At 41.3% G+C, this 19,629-nt stretch overlaps 5 non-coding genes across 5 annotated transcripts; 2 read left to right on the top strand and 3 right to left on the bottom strand.

Moving 5' to 3' along the window:
- Window positions 1-2,736: 2,736 nt before the first annotated feature.
- Window positions 2,737-2,808, top strand: trnaw-cca (transfer RNA tryptophan (anticodon CCA)). Its single transcript has one exon. It is a non-coding gene; the product is annotated as a tRNA-Trp (tRNA).
- Window positions 2,809-6,700: 3,892 nt separating this feature from the next.
- trnav-aac (transfer RNA valine (anticodon AAC)) lies at window positions 6,701-6,773 on the bottom strand. The gene has a single exon. It is a non-coding gene; the product is annotated as a tRNA-Val (tRNA).
- Window positions 6,774-7,013: 240 nt separating this feature from the next.
- trnad-guc (transfer RNA aspartic acid (anticodon GUC)) lies at window positions 7,014-7,085 on the top strand. The gene has a single exon. It is a non-coding gene; the product is annotated as a tRNA-Asp (tRNA).
- Window positions 7,086-10,147: 3,062 nt separating this feature from the next.
- On the bottom strand, window positions 10,148-10,219 carry trnae-uuc (transfer RNA glutamic acid (anticodon UUC)). The gene has a single exon. It is a non-coding gene; the product is annotated as a tRNA-Glu (tRNA).
- Window positions 10,220-11,377: 1,158 nt separating this feature from the next.
- On the bottom strand, window positions 11,378-11,449 carry trnaq-cug (transfer RNA glutamine (anticodon CUG)). The gene has a single exon. It is a non-coding gene; the product is annotated as a tRNA-Gln (tRNA).
- Between the last annotated feature and the right edge of the window lie 8,180 nt (window positions 11,450-19,629).

The following is a 19,629-nucleotide window of genomic DNA, read 5'->3' as shown; positions in this document are numbered from 1 at the left end:
TCCTATATTGTAAAAAGGGATATTTCCATGTCTTTATTGATTCAAAACCAGGTTTATGTGCAATACTGTGAAAGAGATATCATGACTACACTTCAATGTCAGGGCATGATCTGGAAAAACTGTTGTTATGTCTAGGGGGCTTCAAGAGTGTTGGCAGGCCATGCATATGAAGCTACAGAGATAAACACTCAGCTGGCAGACTACAGGTGAAAGGAGTAGGCCTACCTGTCGGAAACACATTAAAGTGCGCATATATTTTCAGGGACAAAGTCTGAATTTTTCAGGAAAAAAGTCTGAATATTTCAGGGACAAAGTCGGAAGCATTAATCTAAAAGAAAGTTGATCAATATATATATATATATATGCATTATTTAAAAAGAAAGTTGATGTGTTGATGTATTAGTCTGTGTCCTCATGGCATAACGGCAGCACGTCTGACTCCCATTCAGGAGGTTGCGTGTTCAAAGCATTTTAGGGTCAAATGTTTAGGGGTGACAGTAACTCATTCGGTTGGGAACCAGAGGGTTGCTGGTTTAAGTCCCCATGTGGACCAAAGTGTGTATTGGTGGCTGGAGAGAAGCCACTTTATCTTCTGGGCACTGCCTGGTGCTCTAAAGCAAGGCAATGTACCCCCAACCGCTCCAATATGACTGTCATTTGAAATAAACCTATTGTTATAGTACAGTGTGTGTGAGTGAGAGAGAGAAATATATAAAAAGGCTTCAAGTAGACTCTAATAATAATATGATCATATTTTTTCTTCAACTTATTAAAATATCTGACTTTACTGCCACTATCTGTTTCTGCTTCTCTACCATATTTATAGTGTGTGATTTGCATAATACCAATCATAGCCTACATCACATAAAAAACTACCTCTGTCCCTGTTCTGTTTTTAAAGACACAACATTAGGTTTTTAATCAGATTGATAGTCAAACTGGAAGTGTGGCTGCGTTTATCCATTTTCGGGGATTATGTTCTCAGTTTTTTTCTCGACGTCAGGTGACTTTATATCATATCAGAATATTCTATTACTGTTAAGCCCACTATGAATATTAAAATACGCCTAACCATGTGTCTTGTATCATAGCTACATTTTCAGCAAAAGAACGCGTAAAAATCAGTTCTGTATTCAGTGAGGTATGATATTTAAATGCGCTGACACCTCATTGCACCTGCCAAACACGTTCCACTGAGTGGAGCTGGTGACCGATCCAAGATGGCCGCCCCACGGCTCATCAGCGCCAGTAGGCAGTAGCGGTCGATGCGGCGTCTGCTCTTTATATGTCTATGGTCATAACTGCCTTAGAGAGGCATGACAAACAATGATCACAGGTTTCATGTTTATAGCATTTACTGTGGCAGACATGTTGCAATTCTCCCACTGAAATGCATTGACTTTTTATAGAAAACCAATAAACGGTGATGATAGCGCCCCCTAAGGGCCAAACTTCACCAAATTTGGTACAGAGCCCAAAGAAAAAGTGTATTGCATCTCCTGGTCACAGCACGTCTTACTGTACTGCTAGTTGGAACATAACTGATAAAAAGTTATTCATTTGACAGAAATATGTGAGAGAAGTGAATGTACTCCTTCCCCATCACAATCCAGCTCTACTAAACAGAAACAGTTCAGTAAAAGTAGTTTTAGCTCTGCTGTAGAGTGGGACTTACCTCTCCAAAGGTTGGATGGAAATGTACTGGAACTCTGTCAATGTTCTAGTTCTGCTGTCAGTTCTCTTGTTGGGTTTGGATTGGATTTTAAATAAAAACATTGATGGAATGGAACTAAGTGCATTTCCTTAGCTGTTTCTGTGTGTGCGTACGTGCATGTGTGTGTGAACATTGGCAACATGACAATAAAACTGTGTGTATGTGTGTGCGTGCATGCATGTGTGTGCAAACATTGGCAACATGACAATATAACTGTGTGTGTGTGTGTGTGTCAGTGTTTCACTCCTCGTCCTTGTTTTCACAAAGGGGATTTGGAGTGATAAAAACAGGTTTAAACTAACTGTCCCTGTTTAAGCCTGTTGGGTGCTAACTCTAGCAGGAGGAAACACGGGGTAGACACCACCGACTGGTTTCATTTCTCTCTCCACTGACAGACCTCCTAATGTACAAACTACAGAGCTACGTGTTGAAATTGACTGGAATTCTCCTTTAAGGAAAAGTCCATCTGCTTTAAAAAGATGTCTTAATGCACCTCTCCATATTCCTGACATTTGCCGTTACAATCAGATATGTCACTGTAAAAAATAGAATGTTGGCACATGTAGGGAGCTGCGTTGGGAACCGGAGGGTCGCCAGTTCAAGTCCCCATGCGGACCAAATTACAGAGTGTGGTTGGATGCCACTTCACATCCTGGGAACTGCCAGATACCCCCCCCCCCCCAACCGCTTAAGGCGCTGGTCCAGCTGGTAGCCCACTCACTCTGACATCTCTCCATTAGTGCTTGAATAGATCCTTAGCGTGTGTGTGTGTATTTCAGGTCTGTTTGTGATTGCTAACAAATGTACACAGAGTCTAAATTGTAATTTCCCCACTGGGGATTCATAAATATTATTGATTAAATTATATTAATCAAAAAGAAAGATGATGTGTGTATGTATTACTCAAAAAGAACGTATAGGCATATAACGTATAGGCATATATGCATATGTGTATATGCCTTAAAAAGAACAGATATGCATTAATCAAAAAGAAAGTTGATGTGTACATGCGTTAATCAGCAGACCTCGTGGAGCAATGGTAGCGCGTCTGACTCCAGATCAGAAGGTTGTGTGTTCAAATCACGTCGGGGTCAAATGTCCTTACTGCAGTTCTCTCACGTGTCCATGAATAGGTCCTGCGTGTGTGTATTTCAGCCCTGTGTGTGATTAGTAACTGAGTGTAAATTGTAATTTCCCCACTGAGGATCATTAAATTATTTTAATCAATAAGACAGATGATGTGTATATGCATTAAATGGTGTAGATGGAACATCGTAAGCACCTTTGATCCGCATTAAAGGATCAAAAGCGTTCCTTTGATGTGCCAACATTCTATTTTTTACAGTGACATATCTGATTGGTGGAACTCCCTGTTACCATGGAAATGTTCACTGCACCTGCAAACTCACCAACAGCCCTATTTCATGCTACTTTGACAAATTCTATGCTTTTCAGAATTTACATAAACACATTTTAAGTTTCTAAAATAAAAATAACTGTTACAGAGATTATAAAACATCTATTAAGTTGTTCAAATTCAGCTTCATTAAATTAACCCATTAAGTTTCCGCATAATGCATCAGTACTAATATCAAATTCCATTGTAGGTGCTTTCTGCATATTTTTAATCATTTAACACTTAGGTAAATATATGTATCAGATCCAACTCTGTATCTGAATATTAGGACTGGGATCAGGGTAAAAAATGATATACCCGCCCCCCCCTCCTTCTCTCCTGGTTAGTAGATTTTAATCAAGTATATTTATCAATAAACAATGAAATGAAGAATACAAATGTTCCGATAAATGTGCTAGTTTACTGATATGTATATAAGCAGATTTTAAAAATGATCTGTGAAAAATCTTTCAATGAAAATGAAAATCATTATCTGTGATTACCAATGTGCCAACAAGTATCAAAGAATCAAATCAAAGTTGTTTATTAAACTTATTCAACACTGTCTGCTCGAGTTATCTTAGCTTGCTAGATGAAAATAAATAGACAGGGTTGTAACCTAGCAACACTTATTGTTTGTAAGACACCATTTTGTTTTTGATTACTCAACCTTAGGGACATCTCTCAGAGGAAAAAAAATGCTGCTAATATCCTGTCTCTGAAAATAACCTCAGGCCCCAGAGGGTTAACCGAAATACAAGTCAGGAATAACTAGAACTGCCAGCAGTTATGACGGGTCCAAACCCCCCCCACCCCCCGCATGCAAGTTGGCCCCAATGACCCGGGGAGGCACAAAAGTGGAACCAAAGCAAAACAATGGGGGAGGGGGCAAATGTCAGGAAATATGGAGAGGTGCATGTAACAGTATGGATTCAGCCGACTGTTGGCACTAAACAAATAGCTTTCAACTGAATGTACCGTCCATTCTCTGCAGTTCATTGACAATTTTAGCATTTTCTGGGACCGCAGACATCTTTTTGAAGCAGATGGACTTTTCTTTAAAGGAGAATTCCAGTCAATTTCAACACGTAGCTCTGTAGTTTGTACATTAGGAGGTCTGTCAGTGGAGAGAGAAATGAAACCAATCGGTGGTGTCTACCCCGTGTTATCCTCCTGCTAGAGTTAGCACCCAACAGGCTCAAACAGGGCAAGTTATAAACCTGTTTTTATCACTCCAAATCCACTTTGTGAAAACAAGGACAAGGAGTGAAACACTGACACACACACACACACACACACACACACACACACACACACACACACACACAGTTCATTTTGTCATGTTGCTACTTGTGCATGTGAAGCACCAGTGTTGGCACACACAGAAACACACACACAGACACACATACACACAGTTCATATTGTCATGTTCCCAAAGTTCGCACACACATGCATGCACGCACACACAGAAACACAGCTAAGGAAATGCACTTAGTTCCATTCCATCAATGTTTTTATTTAAAAATCAGATCCAAACCCAACAAGAGAACTGACAGCAGAACTAGAACATTGACAGAGTTCCAGGACATTTCCATCCAACCCTTTGGAGAGGTAAGTCCCACTCTACAGCAGAGCTAAAACTACTTTTACTGAACTGTTTCTGTTTAGTAGAGCTGGATGGTGATGGGGAAGGAGTACATTCACTTCTCTCACATATGTCTTTCAAATGAATAACTTTTTTATCAGTTATTTTCCAACTAGCAGTACAGTAAGACGTGTTGTGATCAGGAGATGCAAATACACTTTTTCTTTGGGCTCTGTACCAAATTTGGTGAAGTTTGGCCCTTAGGGGGCGCTATAATCACCGTTCATTGGTTTTCTATTAAAAAGTCAATGCATTTCAGTGGGAGAATTGCAACATGTCTGCCACAGTAAATGCTATAAACATGAAACCTGTGATGATAGTTTGTCATGCCTCTGAGGCAGTTATGACCGTAGACATATAAAGAGCAGACGCCGCATTGACCGCTACTGCCTACTGGCGCTGACGAGCCGCGGGGCCGCCATCTTGGATCGGTCACCAGCTCCACTCAGTGGAACGTGTTTGGCAGGTGCAATGAGGTGTCAGCGCATTTAATACATCATACCTCACTGAATACAGAACTGATTTTCCACGTTCTTTTGTTGCAAAGGTCATACATGTAGCTATGATACAGAACAGTAATAGAATATTCTGATATGATATAAAGTCACCAGACGTCTGAGATCAAAACTGGGAACATAATCCCTGAAAATGGAGAAACACGGGGACATTTCCAGTTTGACTATCAATCTGATTAAAAAACCTAATGTTGTGTCTTTAAAAACAGAACAGGGACAGAGGTAGTTTTTTATGTGATGTAGGCTATGATCGGTATTATGCAAATCACACACTATAAATATGGTAGAGAAGCAGAAACAGATAGTGGCAGTAAAGTCAGATAATTTAATAAGTAGAAGAAACAATATGATTATATTATTAGAGTCTACTTGAAGCTTTTTATATTTGTCTCTCTCTCTCACACACACACACACACACACACACACACACACACTGTACTACTACGTTGTTCTGCATCCATCTCCTCCCAGCCCTTGACATTTAGCAGTCCCACTCCCCACATCTACACATATACACACACAGACACACACACACAGACACACAGACACACAGACACACACACACAGACACACACACACACACACACACACACACACAGTAGGGCTGCACGATATTGACAAAATGTGATATTGCAATATTGATTATGAATACTGCAATATCAATATGTTTTCTGATATTTTTGCTGTTGCGCCACAAGGTCTACTTACTAATGCATATACACATCAACTTTCTTTTACATTACTGCATATACACATCAACTTTCTTTTAGATTAATGCATATACACATCAACTTTCTTTTACATTGTCCTTCGGGTCCAGGGGACCCGTGGCATTGGCCTTGTGGGTCCTTGGGACCCGTGGCATTGTCCTTTGGATCCCGGGGACCCTTGACTTTGTCCCTTGGGTCCTTTTTATGGGTGTTACAGCAGGTATGAGTAGTTTCCATTTTTGTGGATGAAATAAACTTGACATGCCGTTAAGTTTACTCTTCAGCAGGTGGAGACATTTCATTTCAGACACAGATGCTTTGTTAAACATTAACAGACTAGAAATAGACTTAATAGGAATTAGCAGAGGGTGGTTTCGATCCATCGACCTCTGGGTTATGGGCCCAGCACGCTTCCGCTGCGCCACTCTGCTGTTCATGTATAGGGGATGGAAAATCTGTCATTCACATTTCTGTTGTCTAAAACAGTTTCTATCTGTATGTCCTATATGTAAAAATAAACATAACAAATACGTGGACTAGTTTTTCTGCATTAATTTTAGACCGGATATTCCTGAATCTCTGAATGTGATGACTACTGCACTGGGGAAACTTCGGCAGGCCTGGCCACGATTTCACGTCAGGGAGATTTTTCCGTGAAGGTCATTGAGAGTTTAACTTCGCAGAGTTTGATTGTGCGAAGTCGATACAAACAAAGAAATGTGTTTACGCCCTGTTTCGAACAGGGGACCTTTCGCGTGTTAGGCCAACGTGATAACCACTACACTACGGAAACTGACGAAATGCGTTTATTTTGCATATTTGTGGGAAAATGCACCATTTTTATTTTACTGCGAATGTTCAAAATGCTACAAAATAGAGATTTTAAACTAGATTCAGTCACAGATGCTTTGTCATGGATTTGAATGATAGCAAATATGTAGTAAACCTAAATATTTCTACATGCATTGACTGTGGTCTGAATCTTGGAATAGGGCCACCTATTTCTTGATGTGCCAAATATTAAGCTTGGCATTCCTCGTTAGTATAATGGACAGTATCTCCGCCTGTCATGCGGAAGATCGGGGTTCGATTCCCCGACGGGGAGACTTTTCTACCAGCTGACCAATGCTACAAGGCCTCGAGGAAGTCCCGGTGAACGCGTGGGACTTCTCGGTAAAGTGGGCCTTGGCTCAAGCTGTGTTCAGCATGGGAGGAGAACTCCTGATCCTAAATGGGAATACTTTCAAGCGATGGAAAGGGCACATCTCCTGGACATGAACAAAATGTCACAAGACGCAGCAGGAGTTGGGAGAGTGTCAAGTCTAGCCACCTTGGAATTCCGTTTCTGCTCTTTGCAGACTATGTGGTTCATTTGGCTTTATCAGGCATTGATCTACAGCTTCCACTGGGGTGAATCATGAGGGGGAAAGCGGGCCTTGTCTCAGGCTGTGTTCAGCATGGGAGGAGAACTCCTGACCCTAAATGGGAATATTGTCACGCGATGGAAAAAGCATATCTACTGGACATGAACAGCACCTTACAAGGCGCAGCAGAAGGTGGGAGAGTGTCAAGTCTGGGCACCTTATAATTCCTTTTCTGCTCTTTCCAGATTATGTTGTTCTGTTGGCTTCATCAAACAGTGATCTACAGCGCCCACTGGGGCAGATTGAAGTCCAGTGTCAAGCATTCGGAATCAAAGTCAGCCCCTCCAAATCTCAAAGCTTAGGATTTCTCCCATCGGGTTGGGAGTCAATTGCTGTCCCAAGTGAAGACGTTCTTGTGTCTCAAAAGCTTATTTCAAACAGTGCAACTTGTTCCAACACAAAAACCACAATACTACTGAAACTTTGGATGGTCGCCTCCGCCTCTCACACGGAAGACTGGGGTTTTATTTCCCGATGGGGAGATCTGTCTACCAGCTGCTAATTATTTCCCAAGGCTACATCGACACTACTACATCTGCCAGAGTAGTTTGGATACAAGGCCCAACCATAGCAAAAGATATGACATTTTTTAAGAATGTATTATAGTGGATATACTCCAAGAAAGACAAAGGTTTTACAAAAGGATTGAGAATGATCCTGCTATCAAAGATATGTTTTCAGTGACGATATGATCACCTACCTCAGGATCCAGGAACGTAGGCAGACAGCAGGAACCTAAGACGGATCCAAGAATGTAAAACATCAACTATGAGACTAGGAAGTTGAGGTTCAGGTAATTTAATTCAATTCAATTTTATTTATATAGCACCAGAGGTGGGTAGTAACGAGTTACATTTACTCCGTTACATTTACTTGAGTAAGTTTTTGAAAAAATTGTACTTCTAGGAGTAGTTTTAAATTACTATATTTTTACTTGTACTTGAGTAGATTAGTGAAGAAGAAGCTGTACTCTTACTCCGCTACATTAGGCTACAATGAGCTCGTTACTTTTCTTTTACCTCTTTGGTATTCTACGCGTCATTGTTTTTACCCCAGCGTACGTCTCATTTTAATGTTTCATTTTAACAGAGAGAGAGAGTCTTCCGCTTAAGGCTCTACCACGTGACTGTGTTCCACCAATCAAACAGCGTTGTGCAGTCACGTGACCATACTCGTTCTCAGCGGCGGGACCATAGACTGTATGTATCTATGGGCGGGACGTGTTAGCTTACAGTCGTAGCAAAACAAAGAATCAACCGTCGCCAAGGCAACACCGACGTGGAGGAACCCCCCGGCCTCATAGTGAAAGCATGGTTATCTTTAGGGAAAAGTGCAAAACAGCAGCTACGTCATGCGGCGTCTTCTGTGTCGAACAAAACAAACGGACATGTGAGCGTTCAACAAGTCAACATCTAACCTGAGGAACGTAGCGGTAGTTTTAGTTTTTGCTGTGGAGAGGTGGATCTTTGTCTTTTAGGTTACATACAGTATGGTTTGCACATGCAGTATCCATCCAAATTTAATGTGACAAGTCTCTCACTTAAGCTATTTTGTAATTAATAAATTAATTTTCATTTATTTTATTGATTGGATGAACAATAGTTTGCCTAAATATGATTAATTTGTATTTTTGTCTGTCTGATTGATGCTTGTGTTAACCCTGGGGGCCCTGAGGCCATTTTTACAGTTTAATTTCCGTCTGGATTTATTTTATAAAAAAGCTTGTAAACATCAACCCTGTTGTCTACAGTCAAGATATGAACATCATTTTTTTAGGACAAACTGGGCTATTAGAATATTTGGGTTGCAGTGAGGTCACTTGCATGCTAAAAATGGTTGTAGGGCCTTAAAGATAAATAAATAAATACATGAATCTTCCAGATATGTATGATATCACAGACATATAAGTAAAACCTAAGCCATTTTCCATTCTAAAACACTTCTCATATGTCTTGGGAGTCACACTGTGAAGAAATAATCATTATAACTTATACAGTTGACAAAATACATGCATTGTTTTCCAAAAAATTCAAGACGTTTTGCTCTCATGACATTTACTTATGCCAATAATAACAAATAATGTCATATTATTGATATTACACCCCAGCAATGTTATACAAGCAAATATGTGTCTAAATAGTGCATAATTGGCCTTCCATAGAGTAAATAGGCATTTTTGTCCCCTCTGGCCTTCCATACAAGAGGGGTGCCTTTATCTCCCATATATGGGCATGCACTTCCTGAAAAATAGACAGGACAGACACAGAGCGAGAGATCAGAGATTAGACAAACGATTCAGCGGCAGAAATGAGCCAAAACACGATGAATTATGGATATAAAGTGGACCAATCTTGGATAACAGTATGGATTTAAAGCCCCTGTAGAGGCTAAAAAGACAGGGAAAAGACCTCCGTAAACCTGAAAACGTCAGAATTTAAACGAAACCGAAAGTGAGTAAATCGCTCATATGGTTCAAAAGTTATTAAACTATGAATCAGAGGTACTTTTTTACTCGTGGGCGAGTGTCTCGGTCTCAGAGGTTAAGAAAAAAAATGACGTTACTCACTACTTGAGTAGTTTTTTCATCAAGTACTTTTTTACTCTTACTCAAGTAATTATTTGGATGACTACTTTTTACTTGAGTCATATTATTCTGAAGTAACAGTACTTTTACTTGAGTAAAATTTTTGGCTACTCTACCCACCTCTGGAGATCGTACAGATCTTTACCGGCTAAATACCAATTCCCATACCGGGAGTTGAACCCGGGCCACCTGGGTGAAAACCAGGAATCCTAACCGCTAGACCATATGGGACTGACCACATATTAATAACGGGATTTCATGAATCAATTCATAGTCTGGCTGGAAATAGGCCTTCTCTTGAACGTGAATTAAGAAGCTTCTTAAGTAAGTTTTATCTTGAAGCTTTTGAGTGTTCTTTAGGTTTTTATCTGCTTTAACTATTACCGGACAGCGGGGGCACGGAGCAGAGCAGACGGCCGTTAGGGAGGAATCCTCCTCCGGGTTCAGCTCCGTTTTGAACTGGCGGTAAAAAACTTAACGTTGGAACTTTATGACAAAGAGAAATGTTGACGGGTTGATTTCTGTTAATAACAAACACAACTATAGTCAATAGAAAAGAAAATATATATATGAAAAGCCGTCTTGATTCATCTTTCCACTGTTCCTACAATCACCACTCTGGTCTGGTTGGAAACTAAAGGATCTAAATAAAAAATTTGGAGTTTAAACAGAGACACAACAGGAAAAATAAATCCATCAAATCAAGTCCCCAATAATCAGCATGTGGCCTTGTTTTATTTCAGGTAGTCAGCATGGCGCTGTTCCACATTCCCAGACATTTAAAACAAGTCAATCATTGGCGTTATTCTACGAGTCAGATGAATAAATCAGCTGTTTGCTATTTGAGCTGCTCTGTTTCCTGCTGGTCCTTCATTCTTTAGTGTCCTCTGGAAACAGGTTGCTGTCCTTTATGTTTCTTTTGGATGACATCATCAGTGTCTTTGCTTTAGTCTGAAGAAACTCCAACAGATTTAAAACCACATGCAGTCACAGAAAATACAAACAGGGAATAGAAAATGTCAGACAAAGAATATGAAATGAAAAGTCCCAAAGTAGGAAAATATAATTTAATCTACCAAACAGCAATAACTGGAGAGCATCCAATTAAACATGGCCGACTTCCAGTATGTTAGTAATGAAGAGAGGAATGTTTGGACATATTACAGATTCATTTTATTTTTATTTAACCTTTATTTAAGCAGGAACAATCCCATTGAGCTACAGTAACTCTTCTTCCAGGGAGTCCTGGCAAGACAGACGGCAATAAGTTCAATAAAACATAAAAGACAGGACAATGGTTCCATACCACACCACAAATCTCTATAGACACTACAAAAAAACAAGACATTACACTTAACTTAAGCTAATCCATCCATGCAACTTAAAGAAAGGTTCCACTGAGATTTGAACTCAGATCACTGGATTCAGAGTCCAGAGTGCTAACCATTACACCATGGAACCTTCAAAAATTTTGTAAGGGTTTGCTTATCAGTTTCTTTCATAATATACACATGTGTGATATTTAAGGCACACTCACAATCACAACAAAGATGAAAAAGCAACAATTACAGGCCAACTTGAGTCATTTAGTTAGCTAAGCATTCAGAGGATGTGGGAAAAAGCAAGTCAAGAACAGGTTTTAAAGGACTTGCCACAGACAGTGAATACAGCAGTAGATATGTCTACTGTGTACAAACACATGGTAACTTTACATCTGTTGACAATAAGGATGCTAACAAAACACTGTACTTGCATTTGCGTTTCTTGCGCACATTCATGTTCTCTTAAATGTAAAGAACATGGCAATCTGTCATGGATCCGTCACAGATGCTTATAACTCCTACAGCAGAGCTCCACTCGGCATGTCTGACCACAACTCTGTTCATTTGGTTCCGTCTAACAAACCAGCCCTGAAGAAAAACAAGCCGAAACGAAACTTAGTTCCGGTTTGGTCAGAGGAATCAATCCAGTGTCTACAGGAATGCTACTGCTGCACTGACTGGGATCTATTCAAAAACAAATGTAAGGACCTTGATGAGCCCAAAGAGACTGTTTCTGCATACATCACCTTCTGTGAAGACTTAGTCATCTCTCGTAAATCCATCTCCATATGTCCAAATAATATACCATGGGTCTCCAAATTGTCAAAAGCATAATTAATCAACGAAATATTAGCTTCAACCAAGGTAACATGACTCAATACAGAGTACTTCAAAAACAAGCTAAAAGGAACTTAAGCTTGCAAAACTTAATAATGAGGACAAAGTTTAGAACATGCTGAGCACAGGTCACTCACGTCCTCCATGGGAGGGTGTGAAGGCAATGATGGGGATGCAACCTAAGAAGTGTCTGATCTCCCTCAATGGCATGTCACACCTTGCCCTCTCAAATGACAACACTTTTATAATTGTTTTAATATTTATGATTTTAGTGAGGAGCTGTCAGTTTTTAATAACATTGCCCCAACGCTTAAAAACAAGAACAGGCTGCAATGTATAGTTAAGGTGCGTGGCGAGAATTCTCACAACCCTCTGACTGACTTAAACTCTGTATATGAGACAAGGTCCCTCAAGAAGGCCCAATAAGTCCTGCCGACCCTACTCACCCCCTGAAAAGCTGCTTCATCTTGTTGCCGTCTGGACAAGGACAAACAGACACAAAAACTCTTTTGTCCCTGCTGCTATAGGCTTCTTTAATAAGTCAAGGTGAGGTGTGGACTTCTGTATAGTACGTGTTTATTTTGTTTCCAGATGTATGGCTGTTGTATTGAATAACCTGTGTGTTATTTATGTTACATGCTGCTGCACAACAAATTGCCCCCCAAGGATAATAAAGACTCCTTGAACTTGAAGGGCATCAGGACTTGGTAAAAGGTCCTCCGCAGAAGTTTTGTCTCTCATCCAAGAGACTTCTTTAGTTGTTTTTGTTTTACACAGAAAGGTTTGGACACAGTGCCCACTCCCCTATCCATATCTGAGAATTGAAAGCTGTGGGGAAAGGGGGGTTCCAAAGCTTATAGACCATTCAACAAGCAGTTCTGATGCACTATACTAGCCCATTCAGGATGAGCACTGTAAACTCTGACTGCAGCAACACAAGTTCAAATTTCAGTGATCCCTAATTTTTATGGTGATTGTGAGACTGAATGCAAAGTGTGTATCCCCCATGTAACTCAAAGCCTATCACTTCCAGTCTACTGTCAAATTTGGAACTCCTTCAAGTTACATTAACGACCAGGTGACTCCTCAACATGCCCCCACCAACATACTGTTTACAGTCTAAATGGCCAAGGACATTAAACCTGTACGCTTACTTTAAACTAAATGTGGAAAGTTGAAAGGTTGATTTTTTTCACCTATACTGTGGCTTAAAACACATACCACCAAGATTTGAACTCAGATCGCTGGAGTCAGAGGCCAGAGTGCTAACCATTACACCATGGAACCTTTAACCCTCTATTGCATGAATTATTTTCTAAACATGGTAAAAATGTCTTGATGTGTTTTTATTACTCCAGGATGCTTAAATAATGTAATTGTAAAAAAAAAATAAAAAAAAAAATTGAAGGGGGGGTAGTGGTAATTGTTGCCATATGGCAACAACGCGCATTCGTGGAAAGTGCTAAAAATCCATTATTTCTTTAAAAAACATGCTTTTATTGAAATAATTACTAAACAAATTCAACTTATATGTATCAACATGTATAGCCCAGTGTGTTTACAGTCAAATTAGTTTAGTTTTAATTGGTGTTTTGATACTTATTAATAATAACACTGTAATAAGTCTGTCATATCACCTGAAAGAAGACACACGGATAAAATGTACTTGATTAGGGGCAAAATAAGCACAACACACTGACTAAACTTACAATTACTGAACTATATGGCCACTGAAAACATATTTCTGATACATAATCTTCCTTTAGAACCTCTCTATTTAGACTAGAAGGGTTTATTGACTATAAATGTCAGTGGACCAACAGGTAATTTGAGTGCGTCAACATGATTCCTTTGGAATAACTCATTTTTATTATTGAGCAATTCATTTACATTGTGTGTAATTAATAACTTAGATAATATATTAATTACAAAATGGCTGGAATAACATAAATAAATAATACATTTCATGTTTTTCTTTCAAAACATTATAAATAACTGCAAACATAGTGTTAGAGTAGCCTAAAGTTATAGTATTCAATTGAGCCAATTAGGCAAATGTCCAGATTTCACGTCAATTTGCATAATGTTGCCATATGGCAACAAATTAATTTTAGCTTTTACAGAAAAAAATACAAAATTTTAACTGGTTTAAATGATGAAAAATTAAAGTTTATTATCCAGATAACAGTTGGATTTTTTATTTTTCAAAGAAATGCATCTAAAATTGAGAAAAACAACGACATTTGGGCTGATCCTGGAGCTTGATCTTTAGTGTGGCACATGTCGGAAAAGGGGGGGGGGACAGGATTCTGTGGGTATGTGAAGTCATCAAATGAGTACAACTTCAAAATAAAGGACCTGTTTACACAATAAACAAAAAACAATGCATTTTACATGGTTTATTGTGAAAAAACACTAAGAAAAAGAATTTGTTGCATATGGCAACAACATGCAATAGAGGGTTAAAAGTGTTGCAAGGTTTGCTTGACAGTTTCTTTCATAGTATCCACATACTATTGATATGATATGATATTGAAGGCACACAACAATCACAACGAAGATGAAAAAGCAAACAATTATTGGGCCAACTTAAGTCATTTAGTTAGCTAAGCATTCAGAGAATGTGGGAAAAGGCAAGTCAAGAACAGGTTTTCCAAAAGTAGAATGGGAGCCAGAGCGTTCTTCTCCTGTGGAACAGGTTCCAGTTTGGGTTCAGGAGGCAGACACCATCTCCACATGTAAGAGTAGGCTTAAGACTTTCCTCTTTGATAAATCCTATACGTAGGGCTGGCTTGGGTGAGTCCTGAACCATCCCTAGTTGTGCTGCTATAGGCCTAGACTGGCGGGGGACTTCCCATGATGCACTAGGTACCTCTCTCTTCCTCCTTCTCTCCATCTGTATGCAACCTCATATGCCTTTGAGATACAAGAACTTCTTCACTTGCGTAAATGGCTATTTGTGCAAACAAAAGGTGGAAACAGATGATCTTAAGGTAGGTTTGGTGATTTTTACCCCTAAAGTGTTTGCAGGTGCTTAGCATTATTAGCACCACACTCAACCATCTGAGCTAACCGGCCCTGCTTTTTAAGGTGTTTGAAAAAGAAAGATTTCCGGAAACAAACCAGGCGAAATCAAGCAAAAATTGGGGCCAGTTCTGGATGGGCTACCTGGTTGTGTATGGTTTGTAGGGGACTGCATATGTTTTCGGAGAGTTGCAAAAAAGACATGGAAAGCATAGCTATAGAGTCCAAACCAAGATGATGCATGCTCTATTCTATTTCTGGAGGTATACGGAGTTTCTCGAACCTCAATCTTCTGATCCAAAGTCAGACGCCTTGTCCATTAGGCCACATGGTTGCAAAAAAAAAGGAATATTTCCAAATCTGAATTTCCACGGTTATCTGAAATCAGGAGGTGGGTCACATTTGTAAAAAGGCAGACTAAATTAGGTGGCCAGTTAGCTTTTGGTGAAGGAAATAGATTGAATGCTAGGCACATCAGTTACCTGTGACTCATATTTGCACTTGCTGAGCAGACAACCTTACAACTGTATGTTTTGGCCTTGCTACAAAAGACGTGGAAAGCAGAGCTATAGAGATTGAGACTTGTTTTGCGCTAATGGCCAATTTGTGCATAAAAAAGGTGGATACAGATGCTCTTGGGCGTAGGGTTTGGCGATTGTTAGTACCCCTAAAGTGTCTGGCGGTGCTTAGCATTTTTAGCACCACACTCAAACAATCTGAGCTAACCGGCCTGCTTTTAACTGTTTAAAAAGAACAGATGTCCAGAAACAATTAAGGCCAAATTGAGACAATTGAGCAAAATTGTCCGAGTTTTGGATGAGCTGGAGGAGTTGTACACTTTGGCAATTCTGAAACACTTTCAGACACGGTGTATCATGTAAGTAACATGCACAAGTCTTAAAAAGAATTGTGGCTGTTTTTCATGCAGGTTTGCATCATGACAATGCGGGTGCTATCTCTAAATGAACAATGGCCAACCTACATCCATCTTGATAGCACCCAAATCTCTGTGCTGATCTCCCTGCTGGATGGCAAGTAATCTGGTGGATTTTTCCCATCAAGTGGAACGCGGATCAAGAGGGGAGAGTGTTTTATTGTACTCAACAGCAATAAAGTTTATTTGTCCACAAATTGCATTAGGTTATCAACGTTTTCAGCGAAAAAGAATACCACGGCTCAAGTCCCTGGTAAGCCAACAGCTTATTCTGGGATATGTATGAAGGCTTGCTAACGTCATCTGTCATGCAGGTTTGCAGGATGTTCACAGTCTGCAGTGGCCATGATGAGTTGTGACTTGAGCTTTTTAACCGTTTTGGTCAATTTAGCCAATTTCAACCAGTTTGTGCAATAACAATTGGTGTTCTCAGGCAATGTGTAAATTGTGGTCTACACCTCTGCTGTCCAGAAGACTGTGATCATGGCAACAGCTTAATGGTCTTCATTTAAGTGCACTTTAATTTGTAGTTCGGAGGTTGTTGTTTCCCACCACCCTTTGTTTTGGAAGCCTGGGTAGCTCAGTCGGTAGAGCATCAGACTTTTAATCTGAGGGTCCAGGGTTCAAGTCCTGTTCAGGGTTAGAGTTGCACATTCTGCTAGATAAGTTGAACATTTGTCATGCCTGAACACTTCAGACACTGCCATATCATTTGTGTTCCATGCATAAGTCTTTAAAAAGAATTGTGGCTGCTTTTCAAGCGGTTTGCATCATAACAATGTTGCTGGTAAGTCTAAATGAACAAGGGCAACCTACATCCATTTGCTAGCACCAAATCTCTGTACTCATCTCTGCTTGGATAGAAGGTCATCTGGTGCATTTTTTCCTGTCACCAGGGCTAAGAGTATAGAAACGGAACAAGAGGGAGAGTATTTTTTGCACCCAACAGTAGTAAAGTTTACTTGTCTGAAGCTGTGTTGTTTGAATTAGATTATCAATGTTTTGAGTGAGTAAAACGAATACCACAACTCAAGTATTTGTGTTAAGGCGACAGCTTATTGTGGGATATGTATAAAGTACTGATCTCTATGCTTTGATGGCAAGTCATCTGGTGGATTTGTCCTTCCATGGCAACAGCTTAATCTTCTTCATTTACTTGCACCTCAATTTGTAGTTCAGGAGATTGTTTTTCCACAGCCACTGTTTTCAATGTTGGTGGTACGTCTAAATGAACAATGGGCAACCTACATCCATCTTGCTAGCATCAAATCTCTGTACTCATCTCCCTGTTTGGATGGCAAGTCATCTGGTGGATGTTTCCTGTCACGAGGGCTTTTGCTTGATTTACGTATTGTGCTTCCGCATGAGGACACTAAGAGTATAGAAGCGGAACCAGAGGGGAGAGTTGTTTTATTGTACCCACTAGCAGTAAAGTTTATTTGTCTGTAGTCATAAAATTGCATTAGGTTATCATTGTTTTGAGCGAAAAAGAATACCACAGCTCAAGTCCCTGGTAAGGCAACAGCTTGACTGTGAGATATATGTGAAGTTCTCGCTATTGTCATCTGTCATGCAGGTTTGCTGGATTTTCACAGTCTGCTAGTGGCCCTGATGAGTTGTGACTTTGAGCTTTTTAACCGTTTTTGGCCAATTTAGCCAATTTCAACCAGTTTGTGCAATAACAATTGGTGTCTCAGGCATTGTGTAAATTATGGTCTACCCTCTGCTGTCCAGAAGACCGTGATCATGGCAACAGCTTAATGGTCTTCACTTAATTGCACTTCAATCTGTAGTTCAGGAGATTTTTTTCCATAGGCACTCAGTTTAGAAGCCTGGGTAGCTCAGTCGGTAGAGCATCAGACTTTTAATCTGAGGGTCAGGGTTCAAGTCCTGTTCAGGCGTAGAGTTGCAATTCTGCTTGCTGCCATGATGAGTTGTACACTTCAGCATGCCTGAACACTTTCAGACATTGTTGTGTCATTTTACTTGTATTGGCCTTTGTGTCACAGGGACATGTTTAGCTTCTGGGACCTTTTGTACCGCCTGCTGTTCCGCTTCGGCTCCCCAGACTGCGCTTTAATTTCATGTCAAATGCCATCGTGGCCTCATACTTAGGTCTGGAGGACCCCTGTCTTATTTATCATGCCATTATACGTAAGTTCCACCAATGCCGTGGCGCCCCCTCATCCTTCGATGTCATCTTTCTCCTACCCTTGATGCCTCAGCCTCGCCATTCGGGGTAACTGGGACCCAGGGGGGTGTGTTGTGTGTGTGTGTGTGTGTGGTGTTGATCCAAAACAGATTCAAGGTTTGTTCGGGCTTGTGTCCCGCGGGCCAAGAGGCTAAGGACAAACACAGTCTGCACAGTAGTAGGCCCGCCTAAAGCTCCCGCAGATTTATCTCTTGCAGCCACCGCACACAATGTGTGATTTGCGGTCCTTTCCCTCTGGACAGAGCTGACACTGCTTCCTTTTGCTTTGCAACCCGGTGTGTCAGGTTAGAATCCCCGTCCTCCTCTAGGCCACTTGTGACTTGCGCCGCCGCTGGCCGGCCGCTGCCGCCACTACAGCCGCCACCACCACAGGATCTCCTCGGTTTGATGACGGCTTTGACAAGTGCGGCGGACGCCTCCGTGCGAGGCAGACGCCGCCGTCTCCGATGAGCGGATTCACAGACGCCCTCCCAACTGCTCGAGGAAACGCCTCCTCTTGTTGAGCTTGCGCGCATCACTCGGGCTGAGCTCTCGCCACAGCACAAAGTCGTTGTAGGCGGACACGTCGAGGATGTTGTGGAACACGGCGCGGGGTCCAGCGCACCATCTTCCTGCGACAGCTGTATGTGTCCACGAGCTGTCCAAGTTGTCCACGCCTCCCTTGGTGTGGTTTGTAGTGGAGGATGATGTCAGGTTTGGCTTGCCTGCCGGCGCCAACGCGCGCATCCCCCGTGTATAGCGTGCTCAGCAGCACACGTTCCTGTGCCTCTTGGGGCACTAGGACACCAGAGTGGGGACGGCGTGAAGGCAAACTTGGACGAGAAGACCGCACGGCCCTTTGTGGCGAGCAACGCCCCGGCAGCTCAGGCTTGTTTTTGCCCATCGTGCCCACCGCGGTGAGGCGCCGCTCAACGAGCAGCAGCCGCTGGACCAGCAGCCGCTGGACCAGCGCGTAGGAGGTGAAAAAGTTGTTGCACGTCACGTTACGCAGGCCCCTCAGGCCTAGGTCACGTCCAGCCAACCGCGGGCGCGACCAGATTCCTCTCGGGTGTGTGAAAGTGGCGTGTCCAACAAGAAGATGGAACATGAGGGAAAGAGATGGAAGAAAAAATGTAACACAACACACACACACACACACACACACTAAGACAATTGTACGGCAATGGTACAAAAAACCCGAAAACAACAACAAAGCAAACAAATACAACCCTCTAAAGGGCACCAGCTGCTCGTCCACCGTCACACACCTCTCGTACGGCCGCCAGGTTTGTCCAAGGCTTGGCGGACCAGCTCTTGACTCACGGTCGTCGAA

Source organism: Etheostoma spectabile, unplaced genomic scaffold (genome assembly GCF_008692095.1).
Source record: "Etheostoma spectabile isolate EspeVRDwgs_2016 unplaced genomic scaffold, UIUC_Espe_1.0 scaffold00001426, whole genome shotgun sequence".
Taxonomy (NCBI): Eukaryota; Metazoa; Chordata; class Actinopteri; order Perciformes; family Percidae; genus Etheostoma; species Etheostoma spectabile.
This window is presented reverse-complemented; position numbering and strand designations above follow the sequence as displayed.